Genomic DNA, 19,078 nt, shown 5'->3' with positions numbered 1-19,078 from the left:
TTTATATCTTTATGGCTTCAAAACTGAAAGAAATTATAAATGAGGCAAACATTTTTCTCTATTTCCCTTCCCTTTATTTCAAGTGATACTTGAGATTTACTTGATAAAGGTTTCCTTTTTTCCCCTGGTACTGGTATAATATCATTCAATATCGAGCACCTATTGCATGTGGGCACTGTTTGCATCCCAACTATAATTTATAACGTTTTTTTTATTTATTTAACTTTTAACATTCATTTTCACAAAACTTTGGGTTACAAATTTTCTCCCGTTTTATCCCCTCCCCCCCCCAAACCCAAGCTTTCTAATTGCCCCTGTGACCAATCTGCTCTCTCTTCTATCATCCCTCTCTGCCCTTGTCTCCATCTTCTCTTTTGTCCTGTAGGGCCAGATAGCTTTCTTTACCCCTTTATCTGTATTTCTTATTTCCTAGTGGTAAGAACATTACAGTAGATCCTAACACTTTGAGTTCCTACTTCTTTACCTCCCTCCCTCTCCACCCCTTCCCTTTGGAAGGCAAGCAGTTCAATATAGGCCAAATCTGTGTAGTTTTGCAAATTATTTCCATAATAGTTGTGTTGTATAGGACTAACTATATTTCCCTCCATCCTATCCTGTCCCCCATTACTTCTATTCTCTTTTGATCCTATCCCTCCCCATGAGTGTCGACCTTGAATTGCATTCTCCTCCCCATGCCCTCCCTTCTATCATCCCCTCCACCCTGCTTGTCCCCTTATCCCCCACTTTCCTGTATTGTGAGATAGATTTTCCTACCAAAATGAGTGTGCATTTTATTCTTTCCTTTAGTGGAATGTGATGAGAGTAGACTTCATGTTTTTCTCTCACCTCCCCTCTTTATCCCTCCACTAATGAGTCTTTTGCTTGCCTCTTTTATGAGAGATAATTTGCCCCATTCCATTTCTCCCTTTCTCCTCCCCATATATTTCTCTCTCATTGCTTGATTTCATTTTTTTTTTAAGATATGATCCCATCCTCTTCAATTCACTCTGTGCACTCTGTCTCTATGTATGTGTGTGTGTGTGCATGTGTGTGTGTGTACTCCCACCCAGTACCCAGATACTGAAATGTTTCAAGAGTTACAAATATTGTCTTTCCATGTAGGAATGGAAACAGTTCAACTTTAGTAAGTCCCTTATGACTTCTCTTTGCTGTTCACCTTTTCATGCTTCTCTTCATTCTTGTGTTTGAAAGTCAAATTTTCTTTTCAGCTCTGGTCTTTTCATCAAGAATCCTTGAAAGTCCTCTATTCCATTGAAAGACCATTTTTTCCCCTGAAGTATTATACTCAGTTTTGCTGGGTAGGTGATTCTTGGTTTTAGTCCTAGTTCCTTTGACTTCTGGAATATCCTATTCCATTCCCTTCGATCCCTTAATGTAGAGGGTGCTAGATCTTGTGTTATCCTGATTGTATTTCCACAATACTTGAATTGTTTCTTTCTAGCTGCTTGCAATATTTTCTCCTTGACCTGGGAACTCTGGAATTTGGCCACAATGTTCCTAGGAGTTTCTCTTTTTGGATCTCTTTCAGGCAGTGTTCTGTGGATTCCTTGAATATTTATTTTGCCCTCTGGTTGTAGAATCTCAGGGAAGTTTTCCTTGATAATTTCATGGAAGATGATGTCTAGGCTCTTCTTTTGATCATGGCTTTCAGGTAGTCCCAAAATTTTTAAATTGTCTCTCCTGAATCTATTTTCCAGGTCAGTTGTTTTTCCAATGAGATATTTCACATTATCTTCCATTTTTCCATTCTTCTCTCTTTGTTCTGTGATATCACGCTTTCTCACAAAGTCCTTAGCCTCCATCTGTGCCATTCTAGTTTTGAAAGAACTATTTTCTTCAGTGAGCTTTTGAATCTCCTTTTCCATTTGGCTAATTCTGCTTTTGAAAGCATTCTTCTCCTCATTGGCTTTTTGAACCTCTTTTGCCAATTGAGTTAGGCTAGTTTTCAAGGTATTAATTTCTTCAACATTTTTTTGGTTCTCCTTTAGCAGGGAGCTGATCTGCTTTTCATGCTTTTCTTTCATATCTCTCATTTCTCTTCCCAGTTTTTCCTCCTTCTCTCTAACTTGATTTTCAAAATTCTTTTTGAGCTCTTCCATGGCCTGAGCCCATTGGGTGGGCTGGGACACAGAAGCCTTGATTTCTGTGTCTTTGCCTGATGTTAAGCATTGTTCTTCCTTATCAGAAAGGAAGGGAGGAAATGTCTGTTCTCCGAGAAAGTAGCCTTCAATAGTCTTATTTCTTTTCCCTTTTCTGGGCATTTTCCCAGCCAGTGACTTGACCTCTGAATATTCTCCTCACACCCACCTCGCCTCCTGGTCCTCCCAGCCAGGGTTTGGGGACTGAGATTCAAATGCTGCTTCCAGCCTTAGGGCTTTTGGCGGGGGCAGGGCTGCTATTCAGTGTGAGAATTAAGTTCAGGTGGTCAGGTCGGGGCAGGGCCACCTCTCAGGCTCAGTTCCCTCAGGGGTTTTATGCACAGACCTTCCACAATGGATCCAGGCTCCTGCCCGCTTGGGGAGCCTCGTTCTGCAGCCGCCTCTCAGCTTCTACCTCCCGGGGGGGGGCCCGAATCATGGGGGCACCCCACTCCCCTCTCGACCCACCAAAGAGACTCTCTCACCTACCCCCATCACCTGTGGGCGGAGGAACTTGTGCGGCCACTTGAGATCCCGTCCCTGAAGCCTGCTTGGGTCTGTTTCTCTTGGTGCTGTGGCCACAGCAGGTCTGGGCTGGGCTGGGCTCCGCATCTGCAGCGCGACGGACCTTTTGCGAGAGGTTTGCAGGTCCCTCTGTGGGTGGAAGGACCCGTGTGGCCGCTGGAGGTCCCATCCCCGAAGCCCGCTCGGATGTTTTCCTCTCAGTGCCGCGGCCGCTACAGGGCTGCCCTCAGCTCCCAGTCTTGGCGCCCAGTCCGCAGCATGAAGGACCCCCCGCGAGAGGTTTGCAGGTCCCTCCGGAACAGAAATCTCCCTCGCTCCAATATTCCGTGGCCTCTGGGTGCAGAATTCGCCATGAGTTGCTCCCCTGTAGCTGTTCTGTGGGTTGTGGGTTCGGAGCTATGTGTATGTGCGTCTTTCTACTCCGCCATCTTGGCTCCTCCTCTGATCATTTCTTTTTTGAAATTAATTTAGTATTTTATTTTTCCCCAGTTACTTGTAAAAACAATTTTTAACATTTGTTGTTTAAAACTTTGAGCTCCAAATTCTCTCCCTTACTCCCTCCCTACCCACCCTCATTGAGAAGGCAAGCAATTTGATGTAGGTTATAAATGTGTAGACATGCAAAACATATCCATAACAGTCGTGCTGTAAAAGAAAACATAGACAAAAAACTCAAGAAAAATAAAATTAAAAAAAGTAAAGTTAATCTGTATTCAGACATTATCAGTTCTTTCTAGTATTTTGTCATAAAGCCTTCAGAGTTGTCTCGGATCCTTGTATTGCTGAGAAAGTTAAGTCATTCACAGCTGATCTTCTTACAATATTGCTGCTACTTTGTAGCAGTACATTTGCACATTTGCACTTTGCAAGTCTTCCCAAGTTTTTCTGAGAGCATCCTGCTCATTTCTTGTAGGACAATAATATTCCATCATAATCACATATCACAGCTTGTTCAGCCTTTCCTCAAATGATGGACATCCCCTGAATTTCTAATTTTTGCCCCCAGAAAAGAGCTGCTCTAAATATTTTTGTACATATAGGTCCTTTCCCTTCTTGTTTTTATCTCTTTTGGGATTCAGACCTAATAGTGGTATTGCTAGGTCAAAGGGTATACATGATTTTATGGCCTTTTGGGCATAGTTCCAAATTACAGCACAGAATGGTTGAATCAGTTTACAACTCCACCAACTGAGCATTAATGTCCCATTTTCCCCACAACCCCTCTAACATTTGTCATTTGCCTTTTATATCCTATTAGCCAATCTAATAGATATGAGATACTACCTCAGAATTGTTTTAATTTGCATTTCTCCAATTAATACTGTTAGAGTTTTTTTCATATGGCTATAGATAGCTTTGATTACTTCATCTGAAAACTATATCTTTTGATCATTTATCATTTGGGAATGGCTCTTATTTTTTTTATAAATTTGACTAAAGTTTGAGAAATTAGGCCCTTATCAGAGAAATTTGCTCAAAATTTTTTTCACAGTTACTATTGCTATTTTCCCCCATCCTATTCATTTCCCCCCTCATTTATGCTGTTCTCTCTCTCCTTTCACACTGTCCCTCCTCCTGCTTCTGACTACCTTCTCCCCTGATCTGCCCTCGCTTCTATCCTCCCCTTCTCTTCTTATCCTTTTCCACTTCTACTTTTCTGTAGGATAATATAGATTTCTATATCCAGTTAAGTCTGTATGTTATTCCCTCTTTGAGTTCTGATGAGAGTTAGGTTCATTTACTCCCTTTCACCTTGCCCCTTTTCCTCTTTACAGTAAAAACTTCTTCTTGCCTCTTTTATGTGAGATAATTTATCCCATTCTGCCTCTCCATTTTTCTTTCTCTCAGTACATTTCTCTCTCACCCTTGACTTTTATTTTTCAGATATCATTCCTTCACATTCAACTCACACCTGTGCCCTCTGTTTATATATACTCCTAATTACCCTAATAATAAGAAATGTCTTATGAGTTATAAATATCATCATCCCATGTAATAATGTTAACAATTTAACCTTATTAAGTCCTTAATGATTTCACTTTCTTGTTTACCTTTTTATACTTCTCTTGAGTCTTGTATTTGAAAGTCAAATTTTCTATTCAGCTCTAGTCTTTTCATCAAGAATACTTGAAAGTTGTCTTTCTCATTGAGTATCCATTTTTCCGCTGAAGGATTATACTCAGTTTTGCTGGGAAGGTGATTCTTGTTGGTAATCCTAGCTTTTTTGCCTTGTTAAATCTATTCCAAGCCTCATGATCCTTTAATGTAGAATCTGCTAAAATTTGTGTTGTCCTGACTATAGTTCCATGGTACTTGAATTATTTCTTTTTGGCTGCTTGCAATATTTTCTCTTTGATCTAGGAACTCTGGAATTTTGCTATAATATTCCTGGAAGTTTTCATTTTGGGTTCTCTTTCAGGAGGTGATTGGTGGATTCTTTCCATTTCTATTTTACCCTCTGGTTCTAGAACATCAAGGCAATTTTCCATGATAATTTCTTGAAAGATGATATCTGGTCTATTTTTTGGTCATGGTTTTAGGTAGTCTAATAATTTTTAAATTATTTCTCCTGGATCTATTTCCCAGGTTAGTTGTTTTTCCAATGGGATATTTCATATTGTCTTCTATCTTTTTCTTTGGGCTTTGTTTTATTGTTTCTTGATTTCTCGCAAAGTTAATAGCTTCCATTTGCTCCATTCTAATTTTTAAGAAATCGTTTTCTTCAGTGCGCTTTTGGACCTTGTTGATCAGTTCTAATTTTTAAGGAATTCTTCTCCTCATTGACTTTTTGGAACTCTTTTACCATTTGGTATAGTCTGTTTTTTAAGATATTATTTTCTTTAGCATTTTTTGTCTTCTTTACCAAACTATGGACTCTTTTTTTCATGATTTTCTTGCATCTCATTTCTTTTCCAATTTTTCCCTCTACCTCTCTCACTTGGTTTCCAAAATACTTTTTGAGCTCTTCCATGGTCTGAGACCAATTCATGTTTTTCTTGGAGGCTTTGACTGTAGGAGCTTGTTGTTTTCTTCTGGGTAGATATTTTGATCTTCCTTGTCACCAAAGTAGCTTTCTATAGTCAGAATTTTTCTATTGTTTGTTCATTTTTTCCCAACCTATTACTTAACTTTAAACTCTTTGTTAAAGTAGGGCTCTGCTTCCAAGGTGAAGGGTACACTATCCCAAACTCGGGATATTTGTGCAGCTGTTTTCAGAGATACTTATAGGGACTTGTAAGTTTTTAGTTCTTGGAAGGTGGTATGATCTAAGTAGAGGTGTGTTTACTACTCTCCTGGCCTGTTTTCTGGTCTGTGAGTGACCACAAGCACTCTCTTCTGCCCTATTGCTATAAGGAGTGTCCTTCTTCCACTGTAGCCACAAGCTCTGCTGTGCTAGTGCTCCTCATTGCCCTGGGACTGCCATCCAAGACTGTGATCCTGGTCCAAGTATGGGTAAAGCAATAGGGTCCTGACTCCATGCTAGTAAAAAGACCCCTATTATCTCCTTCTCACCAGTTGTCCAACCCCCTTATGGTATGTGGGCTGAGAGCTCTGGAAGCAGCCACTGCCACTGTGGCTACTGATTCAGTTACTTCCAAGGCCGTCTCCTGGTTTGCTATGGCAGGGGCTGTGCTGGCATAGCCTGTTTGGACTGTGTTCCACTCTCACCCAGGTGCAACAGACCTTTCCTGTCAATCATTCAAGTTGTCTTGGGCTGGAAATTTGTTTCACTCCATCTTTTTGTGGGTTCTGCTGCTCTCGAGTTTGTTTAGAGGCTTTTTAAAAGATATTTGGAGGGATTTGGGGGAGAGCTCAGGTGAGTCCCTAGCTTTATTCCACCATCTTGGCTTCACTTCCCCATCATCATTTCTTCTGGCACAAAATACTCCATTACATTTATATGCTTAGCTATTCCCCAAATGAGGACACCTCCTTGGTTTCCAATTTTTAGCTACTATGAAATATTATATTTAATTATAACTATGGTAAGATTGATATAAATATTTTTGTATATATAGATTATTTTTCTCTTTCTTTGATTTCTTTGAGGGTATAAATTTAGTAGTTGCATAGTGGGATCAAGGGGCATTCACAATTTGGTGACTTTTTGAGCATAGTTCCAAAAGGCTTTCCAGAAGGACTTGCCCAATGCTGAGGAATCTTTTAGCAATGAGGCCCTATTGTAGGAAGTAGATAGCTTGCCAAAGCAGTTAGACATAAAAGTTAGCTAAGAGAATAACCAAAAAAGAAGAAAAAGAACTGGGAATGGGGCTTCTGGCAAATATGGAAGATAATTTTGCAATGACCCACAGAGAATATGGCATATTTATATTTGTCAGTACCAAGATACAACTATATGTGCCTGAAATAAATGCAAGCTGGTCTCTCTCTTTGGAGAAATGTTGAAAGGGTTGGGGAATACATCTCTCCTCTCCAGGTTGATAAAGAAAATTAAGTGTTCTTAAGGAGGAAACAAGAAAAAGAATATGAAAAAAGTAGAGGGGAAAGCCTAATCTATATGAAGAAGTTAGAGCGTAGAAGAGAGGAAAGAATCAGCAAACACTTTAAAGCTTCTATTATACCAGACTATACCCAATGTTAGGTGCTTAGGAGATGATACAAATACAAAGAATGAACCAATTCCCACTGGACTAGAGTTTATGTTCTAATGTGGGAGAAGGACTACTGAACATTGGGAGTTAAATAATTGGTATAGAGCTCTTAATGAAAGGGGTAGAGGAAGAAGCAACTTTTTTGTACTTTAAATAATGCTAGTATGGATCTACAGGTGACATAATATAAGAAGTCATTGAATAATGGTCAGGGGAAGAAGAGATGAATAATTATGATGGATGACAACCTGTGGAATAGAAAGTAAACTAGATTTGGCGTTCTTAAAGACATGAGCTTAGAGCCCTTCTCTGACACTAACTGTGTGACCACCAGTAAGTCTCTTAATCACTCTGATCTCAGTACTAATCAACAAAATGAAGAAAATAAAACCTGTGGTACTTATCCCCATAGGGTTATTCTAAGGACCAAATGAGATAATCTATGTTAAAAAAAAAAAAACGTTTTGCAAACTTTAAATTTCTCTCTAAATGTCAGTTGTCATTTTTGCTCTTACTATTAAATGTCACTATTGCTCAATTTATTGTCCTTCCCCTCTTTCTGACTTCCCTATTACTGTCAAGGGTACTATCATCCTCCCAGTCACTCAGGCTAGCCACCTAGGTGTCATCATCTGTTCTACACTCTCTTTCACTCCCCGTATCCAATCTGTTGCCAAATCTTGTGGTTTCTACCTTCACAGCATCTCTCTTATATTTTACCTTCTCTCCTCTGACACTGCCACCAAGGCTCAGTAAACTATGTCCTGAGGGTCAAATCCGGCCCATTGCTTATTTTTGTATGACTTGCAAACTGAGAATGATTTTTCCAGTTTTAAACATAAAAAAACTTTCTTTTAAAATATAAAAACCATTCTCAGCTCATCAGCTCTATGAAAACAGGCTATGGGCTGGAATTGGTCCAAGAGTTTCGACAATATATGTTTTTTCATCCATATTACTTTTCCAGTATGTATACCAATTTCTTTTTCATTATTATAGATATCACTGAGGAGGATTTGTAATGCTCTTTATAAATCAGTCAATAGAAACTTATAAAGCACTTACTCTGTTCCAGGCACTAATTATTTATGAAGCAACTACTATGTGCTAAAACTGTGTTAGGAATACAAAAACAAAATAGTTCTTGCCCTCAAGAAGTGTACATTTTTTTTTGGAGGGGGTATGTATACAAATACATAAAAACAAAATATACACAAAGTAAATGCAGATGGTCTTCAGGGAAGAGGAAGAGTATTAACACCTGGGGGCAAGGGTCAAGAAAGGACACATAGGAAATGGCAATGGCACCTGAATTGTCTCGAATGGAGATGGGAATTCTAAGAAGTAAATACAATGAGGGAAAGCATTCAGGCATGAGGGACAGCCCGTGCAAAGGAACAGAGAGGAAACAGAATGGCGTTATAAAGATCAGTAAGTACACCAATGTCTCCGGAACATAGAGTGGGTGGGGAGGGGAATGATTTGAAATCAATGTTGTTCAATCATTTTCATCATGTCCAACTCATCATGATCCCATTTGGGTTTCCTTGGCAAAGATACTGGAGTGATTTGTTATTTCCTTCTCCAGCTCTTTTTTACAGATAAGGAAAGAGGCAAATGGGCTAAGTAACGTGTTCAGGGTTGCACAACTAGCAATTCTCTGAGGGCAGATTGGAGCTCAGCTCTTCCTGACTCCAGGTCTGGTGCTGTCTACTGCGCCACTTAGCTGCCCTAGAAATTGAAATCAGTAGGTTGGGGCTGTATTCTCAATGCATTTAAATCCAAAAAGAGATTTTGTATTTTTTCTTAGAGACTACAGGAAGCCACTGAGCAGGAAAGTAACAGGTCAGACACGTGCTTTAGCACTATCGATTTGGCAGCTGAATGAAAGATGGATTGATGAAGGGAAATGGATATCAATCTGGATGCTAAGGCAATAGCCTAGGGAAAAGGTAATGAGTGTCTATGTAAGATAGAATCCCTTTGGGGGCAGAAATGGGGACATATCAAGAGCTACTGGAGAGGAAGAATTGACAAGATGACAACTGATTCTACAACTTGTATTTTGCCTTGTATAGATAGAACCATTTAGAAAACTTTGTCATTTTTAGGGAATACTATTTTAGTTAAATGCTTATTGAATTAGAACTAATTTATTGATTAGAATTAAAGGGAAATTTCAGTTTGAACCCAGACTCAAAGAGAGTTCATTGGGATATAAAGATTTTCCAGTCCAGGCAACATACTCTATCTGCTTTCCAAAACTTAGTTACCTGCCAAAAGACTAATTATAAATAGGGTGGCCATTGGACGATGGGTTCATTGTGTTTTAAGATGTTAGAGGAAATATGGCTATGTATGCCAGCATTGGTCAAAAGGAACCTGTAAACCAAGAGCCTCATGAACATGAATTTGTTTTACTCACAACCAACCACATTTCTTATTTCAGCTCCTTTGTTATTTTCATCTATTGGTTCTCTCTTTCCTGAACATGACTCTTGTTTGCCCTATTTGGTTTCACTAACTCCCACTCTGGATCTTGGATATGATCTTCTCCATCCAGTCTATTAGTTTCCTCAGCACCCAAGACTTAATCATCCTCCCAACCCCATGTTGGAAGGCGAGATAGGGAACTTCAGTTCTCTTCTGTGCAACAGGCATCCTCTCAGCTGTAGACCTTGCCATCCACTGAAGCTCTCCCTCAGCCAGTGTTCTGCTGCCCTCTACTGACTCCTGAGAGTGTTGTTCAACCAACCCCCAGTATTCCATTCAGGCTACTCTGTTTTCCAGTCAAAGAGAACTTTAAGTCATCATGAGACCTAACTAGGTTATTGGACTTGCTGGGCAGGTCCAATCAGCCAGATGAATGGATGATGAGTCATAGGTTATCATTTCTATGAGACACAGGGAGGTCAGAAGGAATATGTCAAGGTAAGTTGTAAGTACTAGATTAAGAAGGTCAGGTGTAGGTCATGGAATCAAGTTTAATTTTTTATGATGCATTTAATCATCAATAAATGCAAATATTGAATTATAAAAAAGCATATAGAAAAAGATTATATCTGAATCTGTGAATGTTTGTTACATAATGTTTTAATAATGCAAACTATTTTTTAATTTAATTTTTATTCTGACTATAACAAACGACAAATAAAACAGACATTTCCATAGAATATGGACAAACAGGAGATACCTATTTTCTTTTTAAACAAATAGGTTCAACTTCTAGCTTTCCAAGTGGTCTTCTTTGTGCTTTTCTTCTTGACTCGCCTGTTTTTTATATTAAAAAAAGCCTCAATTACTTTTTCTTTCCCTTTTCCTTTTTGTTTTTAATGCTTCCCTATCCCCCTACTTCTTCCCACCCATTCATCCCTACTGGGAAAGAAAAATGAAAACTTAAGTCCTTGTAACAAATGTACATAGGCCTATAAAGCAAAGTTTCATGTTGGCTATATCTGAAAACATATAAAAGTGTATATCAGTTGAACAAGTTTTTAATAAAACTGCCTATTTGCTTATATCCCTTTCTGAGCTTTTAGTTTTCTTCTGTGTATTTCCTTAAATATATTTCTTCTTTTTTCTTACTTTTCTTTTTTATCTCAAAGCTCTCTCCAAACAAAATAGGTATGATCAAGCAAAATGTGAATGAATTAGCTATGTCTCAACACACATGTTCTGCATCTCTAGCCCATCACTTCTCTGCTAAGAGGCAGGAAATAGGCTTCATCATCAATACAAAGTCAAATGTATTTAGAAAACTTGGTTATTGGAAAGCTGGGGATAGTAATCCAAAGAGGGACTACCAGCACTGGGATGCCTCTGGTAGGTTTTCATGCTAGCCCATGTCAGAATGACTATAGAAGGCAAGACATGAGCAGGTAGCCTGGGAGCTTCAATGGAGACTCTGGGAGAAAGATACACAAATGACTTGGTAAGAATAAGTCAAGTCCTTATCCTGGCACCTAAGTCTTTGCCAGCCTTCAGCTAATACAGAGGCCTACTCCAAGGCTTCCACTGCAGGTCCTGGTTCTAGGACTATAAAACCTAACCAGGATTTAGGCAATTTTATTCCTTTATGCTCTCTACTAGCTCTGAGCACCAAGGTGCAAATATGAGAGAGGGATTCAGGGGACCTCCTCAAGGGAGAGGCTCCTCCTGGAAAGGTAAATTTTTTGAGTTGAGATGATATGAAGAAAGGATAATGGCACCAAATATGAAGGACTTTCCATCTGGCGGGGAGGTCTAGATCCAGTAATTAAATGTAGCATTGCAGACTATATTACATAACATTAGCAAGTGCACATTAAAATAAGAAAGATTGATATAATTGAGAGGCAATGTAGAGTACTGGAGAAATGGTTCAAATCCAGCCTGTGATACATGCTAGCTGTTTGACCCTGAGAAAATCACTTAACTCCTCAGTGCTCTAGGCAACTCCCTAAGGCTACATTGCCAAGAAGGTGCTGTTCTATAATGGTGGGGTTGACTAATCGAAGTTCTCTTTATTAGTGAAATCATTGGTTAAATCCCTATCCTGTTTATTGACCTAATTCATCTGCATGTTTGAATTATGATCTTCAGTGTTGGGTGAATATGTCACCAAGTTGGGAAAGAGCCTGGTCATGTAGGTTGGGGCTAAGCCCAAGACTGACGCATTCTTGGATGCTGTAGAGAGAATGGTATGCTGGGTGATTGGCAGTAAAATGCCTCTCCCCACCCCGTTTTACATCATCCAGACTATTAGACTTGTTACATTTATAATTTGGTGACCAAATCAAAGAGGAGTGAACTCCTTTTATTTAGGTCACAGAAAGTATCCAAAAAAAAGGCAGCCAAATATTTTTTCATAGTGACTCAAATACTCTTACACTCAAAGTCACAGACAGAATGCTTCTGATCTCTGATACAAAATACTGCATCCTAGTTTAACTTTTGACAGATGTAAAGAAGGCTATAGAATTAGTACCTTTGCCCTGAGATAGGAATTCAGGTTTTGCTTCCTCTTAAAAGGGCATCCTTCTAGTTTCAATATGTGACTAAAAATAGATTCCCTAAGTGGTGATAGACTCAGAGTTGTTTTACGAGAGTTGAGTGTGGGGGTAGGCTGAGTGACTGTCAAGCATATAAAAGATAGGAGGAAACTGTAGATTCTTAGAATTAAAAAATTGAAATAAAATACTTTGAATCAACAGATAAGCAAACAAACACATGCACACATCTATTTTTAGAGAAATGCAAATGGAATAGAATAGAGTATTTACATTCATACCATGTAAAATACCATTTTGTCCTTCATGTATGAGAAAAGGAAGTCTTTGGAGAACACATGGGATCTCATGAAGTTTTTGATCATGGATGAACTGTCCTTTATATACTCTCTGCATTGGAGGTCAGTATTATCATTTCTCCCTCCTGACTCCAATTCCTCATCACGGTATAGAGGTGTTGCTGAGGTTCTCAAAAGTCATGTTAGCATAGAGAAACCCTGGTACCTGCTGCCATGCTAGAAAGGACTCATGTGGGAGCTGGCTGTGTGTGTGTATGTCACTTAGCTAAGGGCAGAGGGGTGCATTACCAGAAAGCTTGTTACGAGGTGACTGATAGAAACTCATGAAGTTTTTCTCTGAAGGCCTTTAGAAATGATCCTTTTAAAGTTTTTTATTATACTTATTATTTTCCCAAAAGTAGCATTGAAAAACAACTAGATAATCATTATCTTTGTGACCAATCCTTCCCATACAAAGAATTTGACAATAAGCAGGATGACTGTTTCTAGAAAGAGGTATAAACTTTGGTTGCCTCTAGAGGCTGGTCTCATTCCAGTCAAGTCTTAAGTGGTACAAAGCTAAATCCAGAAAATCTCAAAGATTCATCTCCAAGGGATCTGGACTTTCCTGATATAACTTTAATTTGTGTGTGTGCATATCTTGTGACCTTTTGCATTTACTTATCCATTAGGAGTTTATTATAGAATATGGTGTAATATCTCAGCATAATCCTATTTTCTGGCAAATTGTTTTCTAATTTTCTTAGCAGCTTTGGTAAAAACAACAATAGCGACAAAACAATGATGATAATAATATCAACAAATCACCCCAATTCTTTGGGTTTCTTAAATACCATGGTATAGTGTTTCATTATTTCTGGGTCTGCTTACTTAGTCCATTTCATTGATCAAGTTTTCAATTCCCCTCCCCCACAATCATGAAATAATTTTGATGAGAATACCTCATCTTCAGTGAGAAGAAAGGACTTTAGAGACATGATGGCTGTCTTTAAGTTATTTGAATGATTGTTATTTGAAAGAGAAATTAGACTTCTAATCTCTTAGTTTAACTTCTGTGATAATGGGTAGAAGTTAAGAAAGAATAAAATCTAAGTTTTTATATAGAAAAAAATCCTAACAATTAGACCTTTTCCGACCAGAAATAGAAAGGGCTTCTTCAGGAGCCCTCTACAAAGGCTGGAAACAATACATACAGTGACAGCATAAACGTAAAGAACAATTACAAAATGTTGGCGAATTCTAAGCTTAGCGAAAAAGAAGTGTAAGAAGACACATCCCCTGCTCCTTTTTTCAGAGAGCAGGGTCCATGTGTCTATAAAATTACATACGACATCAGATTTTTTTTCAATGTGCTGATCAGTTTTGCTGAATCATTTTTTCTTCTCTCACTTCAAAATATTTTTTGAAAGAATGACTATCTTGCAGGGAAAAGGAAGAGGGAAATGAAAAAATCTAATTGATGCATAAACAAGAGATATTAATAAAATCAATTTTAAAATAAATTAATAACTAAAATAAGCAGATAGAAATGTCAAGAATACTAAAGAAAATATGACAAAGGCTTTCTTGGAGTCTCAGGGCTTCAAACATATTACAAAGTAGTTAATCACCAAAACTTTCATTTACTGATTAAGAACTGAGAAATTGAACAACAAATTAGATATGAGACATCTCAAATATGATCTCTCTATCTCTTTCTGTCTCTAACTATATCTCTGTCTCTGATTCTCTTTCTCATTTTCTTTTTGACCAGGACCTGTGATTTCATCAGTTCAGGGAATGCCAAGAGAGGAAAAATTTCTTCCCTGGGCAAGAATTAATCTTGAAGAGTTAATTGCCTGGCACACATGATTTGCCCATAGTACCATAGTCAGTGTATGAGAAAGGTAGGACTTGATCCCAGCTCTTTCTGACTCCAAGACTGTCTTGCTGTTCACTATGCTAAGTTATTTCTTTTATGGCAGATTAGTGTTTGATAAATTTATAGAAAATAAATACTTAGGAAAAGATTCATTGTTTAACAAATGTATTCTGGTAAAGTCATTTGGCAATCTGGTGGGAAAGTGATTTAGAAACTCACACTTTACTCCATATAAATCCATACTTTACTCCAATTTCCAGTGAATTCTATATACTTGAAACACTTAAACATAAAAAAAGACCTGTAGAAATAGAAGAAAATAAAATATCTTAATGGTGAAAGAAAGATGACTTTTTTATTGGGGATAATATAGAATGCCTAAATAAATGAAAATAAAACATTTCTATAAAACAAAAACAACATAACTAAAATAAATATAACAAGTTAGGAAAATAGTTCATATAAAAACTTATCATTTAAAATATATAAATAATTTTTAAAATCCCAGTGGTAATTTCAAGTCCACAACAGAGCAGTGTGCAGCTCACATGAAAAGACAATTTTCATTGCCTTGAGAAAATGAAATGAGACAAGACTTGGAAAAAAAAATTCTTGATTTCACTAATAATCAAAGACTATTAGGAAACCAAAGCTACATTGAGGTACTAGTTCACATTTAATGAATTAGAGAAAATATTAAAAACAATGAAACTCAATGCTAATGAGCACAATATGGACAAATTATACGGGAATGGTGCAGAGTATGTTTGTTCCATTTCCATCAGGAGAAAGATGTTGATAATTATTAATGATAAATTGTCTTCCCAGTTCCCAGATTGGATGATTATGTAATATCCTGCAATCATGGTACCTTCTATTGGTCTCAGGGTTAAAAGAAGTATCTGAGTATTCTTTAGGAATGAAGGAGGGATACTTTCAAAGTTATTTGTTTTCTCCTTGGTACTGAGCCAAGTTGGTTTTTTCTCATTTGTTTGTATATTTGTTTGGTTTATTTTTACTATTTGTGGATCTGGTGAGTTAACCAAGGTCTTAGTTCATTTAATGGATTTTCACTTTGTACTTTTTGGAAAATGTAAGCTTCCTAGTTTGGATAATTATTGTTGTGGGGATAGTATATAGGGGTAGTAGTCACCTCCACTCTGATTTCTGAAGTTTCTTATTAAAGTAAAACCAAGTCTGGGCAAAATTATCTTTAGCACCCCAGCTTCCTCTTTCTGGATCCTTTTCAACCTTATTGTCTCCTTTTTCCTCACTCTCAATCTCTATCACTCTCAAATTCCTTTTCTCCTCATATTTATTTTGATAAATACAGGATCTAGAAATAGTCTAATAAACTCATTTACACTGAGGTAAAACTAACTGATTAACTTTCATGTTAGCAGGAAGCAAAACTTTAAGCCAAAATAAGTTTTAGTGGTTTAATTTCAAACATCTTCTATTCCAGTGGAAGAAATATTTTGTTGGACCGAGGTTCTTTTTAAAGCCTTAGAAATCATAAGAAACGGGCAGCCACGTACTTCACCTTTAAGTACAATTGCCACTTGTCAGGTATAAGGGAGCTTGGTATGGATGATATTGACAAATGAGTAAATAAAAACTCCCTGAACTTAGAGATGATTCCATTTTTGTCTTTGTATTCCCAGCAAACTTGTACAGTGTTGGGTAATGTATTGTAGTAAACATTTGATAAATGATTGTTGGATTAAAAAGTATACTTGAGATGCATCCCTGTCAGGGACGTCTTCTCTTTGGAGGGATGGCCTCTCTGGTCTCTTCCTACTTTGAGATTCTGAAATTGTGTGCATCTGGTAGAGGAAGGAATTATTAATGGGAACCCTTGATTGCTACGCTCGATTGACAAATGCTGATTTTAAAAAAATCTGGCTCAAAATTGAGTGTGAACTGCTGTTGCCTAGCAACCGCAGCTGAAATCACACTAAAGGAATCAAAGCAAAGGGTTCTCTCCTCCAAGCAAAGTCAGCAACACTTTTCTCTTTCTCTTCCATTGAGCCTATGTTTACAAGAACTGAAATCAGAATTGAAGCCATCAGATTCTCTTTACAGGGAGATTAGTGGAGGTAATTTTTTTTCTCCCTTTGTAGCACCCTTTCCTAATCTTTCCCTCCCCTTCTATGATGCTTATTCATGGGACACTGTAATACAAACTGGTTTTGGAGTCTCAGGGCCCAGTGTTTAAATTTCAACTCTGCCACTTAGTGTGTAACCAAGAGCAAACCAATAACTTCTTTGAGCCTCAGTTTCCCCCTCTGTGAAATGAGGGAACTGGACTAAATGACTTTTAAGCTCTCTTCCAGATCTAGAACTATGATCCTACTACCTTCCAATTGTTCTTTGGCCACTCAGCACTGTGGAACTCTTCAGCCATCTCTCCTGGAAAATGTCTCCTGCTCCCAATCTGGTCAACTCCACCAGAATTTATTCTTCTTATATCTCATTGTTTGGTTCCTTTTATCTGCTAAGTAATCTTTAAAAAAAAAAACAAAACTCTAATATCTTCTGGTGACAAATCAATGTGTTGTGCCTCAGTGTAGAAAAGTGAAATAGAAGGGAACTAAGGAGGAAAAGTGATTTGCTGAAAGTCATGTGGATTTAAACCCATGTCTCCTCACTCCAGAGCCAGGAGTCTTTCTACTTATTGTACAGTGTTAGTCATCTTTGATTCTTCCCTACATGATGTCATGGACCAACTTATGCTCCCTTACTGGCAGGCATGCTGGTACTACCAGCAGTTACAGAAATATGCCACTCAGATAGACAGAATCTGACCATGCTCTGTCATTACTGCTGTAAAAACTGGTATTGAGTCATTGGGATAGGACTGGAGGGTTACAAGTTTCCAGGACACAATCCAGTCCTCTGCAAACAGGCTTATTTACCCCAAATCCTAGCATGTGCACTGGGGTCTTCAGTCTCTAGCCTTACTCACCCAGCATCTGCTCCTCAGACTCACCCAGTTCACAGGGCTTCCAAGTTCCTGACATTCCTGTATACATGTTGAACCTTCTCAATGGCACGTAGTATGGTTCTCTCTTCCTCTCACTCATGGTATTATTCCCTCTCTCCCTCTTAGTCGCATGACTGCTTTCCATACCAATCCAGTTCAGTCTCTCCAATCCCCCTTTCTGAAAACCAGCATCGAACTAACCTTAATGTACCTAAATATGCCCAAGGAATTATTAGTGGCTGCAGGAAGCCATCTGCCCCGAGTGCCCATTGTTCTCTTTGTTGACATTCTCAATATTGTATCAGTTGCCAAGCTCTATATTCCACCTGCATCATATTACCTCGATTTGTTCTTTTCTTACCATTCTCATTGCTACGGACACATTCAGGACCTCGTCACTTTTTCCTAGAAAAAGAAAAAAAATCATACATGCAACACCTCTTAATCAGTCTTTCTGCCCCTTTGGCACTCATCTGGAAAATGAGAGGGTTATAATTTCAAGTTCTGAAATCCAACGATCTATAATCATTATATTACGAACATGAATTGTTATATGACATCAGTGACTATTGTTGCTTGTAGTGATGTCAAACTCAAATAGAAATGGAAATCATTAAACCATACATGAGGATTCCTATGGGCTGCACATTAGTTTTAAAATGGAATGTTGTCTATGTTTTATCATATTTTATTTATTTTGTTAAATATTTCCTAATTACATTTAAATTTCATTTAGCTGTACTTGGGAATGTTGTGGTCTGTAACACCTCTGCCCTAGACCCTTCTTTATTGCTTCCTCTTTCATCAGAATTTCTCCATCACTTCTTCCATTTCCTCAGGAACTGCTAACTAATGTGATACAATCATGCTAAGGTGTTAGTAGTGGAAGAAGAGTTAATATGGTGCCCACCCAGGTTATATATGGTAAACTCTTGGGTTATATAGTGTGATCAGTGCATGAGCTCTTCTGATTGATACATGGATTACCAATTTTCAAAAAAAAATTTATGCAACACCCTTAACTAAAATCCAGTTTTGATTTTCTTTCTATCAGGTGGGTTGCTTAATGGGACAGACCTGGAAGCAAAAAGACTTAAGTTCAAATCTGACCTCAGATTCTTGCTACTGGGAGCCTGTCATGATCCCTCTTAATTCTAGTGACTTTCCTTTGTTGACTACTTCCAATTTGTCCTGTGTGTAGCATGTTTGAGCATAGTTGTTTGCAGCTTCTTGAGAGCAGAGACTGTTTTTTTCTTATGTACATGCTTAATAAACGTTTATGAACTAATTGACTAGATCTATGACCCTGAGCAAGTCACTTAACTTCTATCTTCCTCAGTTTTCTCATCTGTAAAATGAGAATAACAATAGCACTGACTTCCCAGGGATGTTGTAAGGATCAAAAGAGATAATATTTATAAAGTGCTTTGCTAACTGTAAAGACCTAGGTAATATGTGATAGTTGTTTTTGTTTTGGTGGTGGTGGTGGTATAGTGGTGTTCTCGAAAGCTAGGGCAGTAGGTCACAAACGTTGTCCAGCTTTCTCAAGTCAGAAAAGTTTCAATCCTGGGCTTGACAATGGACTATGAATTTGCCCTCAGAGGGCTAGGCTGACAAGGTTCAAACAGACTCATTGCAGAATGATTT

General features: G+C 38.1%; 1 long non-coding RNA gene across 1 annotated transcript; it reads right to left on the bottom strand.

Moving 5' to 3' along the window:
* Positions 1-14,618: 14,618 nt before the first annotated feature.
* LOC140524562 (uncharacterized) lies at positions 14,619-17,700 on the bottom strand. Its single transcript, XR_011973758.1, has 3 exons — positions 17,438-17,700; positions 16,805-16,951; positions 14,619-14,746 (listed from the first exon to the last, which is right to left on the bottom strand). It is a non-coding gene; the product is annotated as an uncharacterized lncRNA (long non-coding RNA).
* Positions 17,701-19,078: the final 1,378 nt, after the last annotated feature.

This window comes from Notamacropus eugenii, chromosome 1 (genome assembly GCF_028372415.1).
Source record: "Notamacropus eugenii isolate mMacEug1 chromosome 1, mMacEug1.pri_v2, whole genome shotgun sequence".
Taxonomy (NCBI): domain Eukaryota; kingdom Metazoa; phylum Chordata; class Mammalia; order Diprotodontia; family Macropodidae; genus Notamacropus; species Notamacropus eugenii.
This window is presented reverse-complemented; position numbering and strand designations above follow the sequence as displayed.